The sequence below is a fragment of the Pundamilia nyererei genome, unplaced genomic scaffold (genome assembly GCF_000239375.1).
Source record: "Pundamilia nyererei isolate P.nyererei 1_Seehausen unplaced genomic scaffold, PunNye1.0 scaffold00014, whole genome shotgun sequence".
NCBI classification, from domain to species: Eukaryota; Metazoa; Chordata; class Actinopteri; order Cichliformes; family Cichlidae; genus Pundamilia; species Pundamilia nyererei.
Window position 1 is genome coordinate 4,813,485 of NW_005187415.1, and position 1,812 is coordinate 4,815,296.

The following is a 1,812-nucleotide window of genomic DNA, read 5'->3' on the forward strand; positions in this document are numbered from 1 at the left end:
CACACACACACACACACACACACACACACACACACACGAACAAACAGGCACACAGACATGCACACACTCATTCGCTCTCTCATTCCCCCTTGTCTGTCAGCCTGCCGGCAGAAGTGTTTGTCTGCAAAGGAAATGGAATTTGATGATGAAAGTACCCTTGAAGCAGAGACACGCGCATACACATACCCAAGCACACACACATACACAAACACACGGCTCCTAAATTTCACTGACATGGCAATATGACAGAAAATGTGTTTTTTCCTTGGCGTGGCGGCAGGCATCAGTGGCTGTACTCTTGGAGAGATGAGTGATGGAAGGATAGAAATGCTGCTGAAGGAGGGAGATGCTGCTGCTGCCAGAAGAGATACTGAAACGGAGTGAAAGAGTACTATGAGAAAGACAGAGGTAGAAGGTGAAATAAATAGAGCGGTCCAATTGCAAAAAAACCCAACAACAACAAAAGAAAAGAGGGAGGTGAAGAGGAGTGTGGAAAAGTTTATATCAAGGAGGAAAGCTTGTGGAAATAGGATAGAAAGAAGAGTAAATCATGACATAACTGGTGGAGGGCAGTTCTGAATGCAATCGTTTGGGGGCAGAGCTTCAGTAGAAGATGAATATTGAACACTTCAGGCAGGAGCCATTCATTTTTTCAAGAATCTGGTACTAACTGGGACTTTGTCTGACAAAATGACCATACACTGTACTGTGATTTTGGCTGTATTTTAATGATAGAGAAAGTTAAAAGGGGCCTGAATGGCTGGCATACTTTTTTTCTCACACAGTTCATGACCTCTGCCTGAGTAATGGACCACAAGGACAACACTGAGCGTGTGTGAACAGCTCATTAGCAGGCTTGTTTGGGTGCTTTTTTGCTGCTCACCAAGCAAATTGGATTTGTTGCTAGGTGCTTCTTTTTTCTTTTTTAAAGAAAAATCACTAAAGGAGAATATAAAATTCTGTTATATCTAGTGATGAAGTTGCGGTGTTGGAAAGAATAAGGTGGATTAGAGTGTTACGCTCATTGCTGTGATCGAGAAGGTTTTCACCCACGTGTTAAGAAGACAAATCTCCAAATTAAAACCCAAATGCCAGATCGAACGTGATCAGATGTTTGGTTGCAAGTCTAAAAGGGGGTGAGATAATGTAGGGCATTGATAGAGACAGGGGAAAGCTTTACAGTGGCTTCACTGGAGTGAAACGAAAAGAAAAGCTGCCTCAGCACCTAATGCAAAACTGTCATAAAACCATGGAGAGGGAATATGAAAATGTAGCATTAATTATGTTTGACAACCAGAAGGGCATCTACTAAATTTCAGCTTAAACTTGCCAGGCAGGAAAAGACATTTATGTAAGGAATCTCATTTTATTTCCTACAAAATGCAATAAACTTGAGAAAAATATTGGAGAATTATGGATTTTTAGCCTTTGCTCAATGTTAATTGATTTTTTGACTTATTCTTTAAGCATAAATGCTTTTGTGTTCTATTTTGTGACATTTCTGACTAATGAACGAGTAAGGATGATGATCACCAAATTGACCAATACAAACTCCCAATTAGATGAAGCCATACTTTGACTAACCCTCTAACATTCGTAGACAGTTAAGCAGTATCTACAAACAAATTAAAGGAAAACACATCCGATTATCAATGGGGAAAGATATTATGCTGGATATCTACAGTATACTGATAATGACTGAGAAATGTGCTAGGAATGAGAGGATGCCACGTCGTTTGATGGAAATGAAAATCACGTAGAGACCTGAATTCAAAGACACCCCAAAAATCAAAGTGAAAGACTGACGTGACA

The 1,812-nt window shown here is 40.1% G+C and overlaps 1 protein-coding gene across 4 annotated transcripts in view; it reads left to right on the forward strand.

The window, feature by feature from the left end:
* grm8a (glutamate receptor, metabotropic 8a) overlaps window positions 1–1,812 on the forward strand; it is a 292,622-nt gene that overhangs the window by 68,184 nt on the left and 222,626 nt on the right. The window lies entirely within an intron of this gene.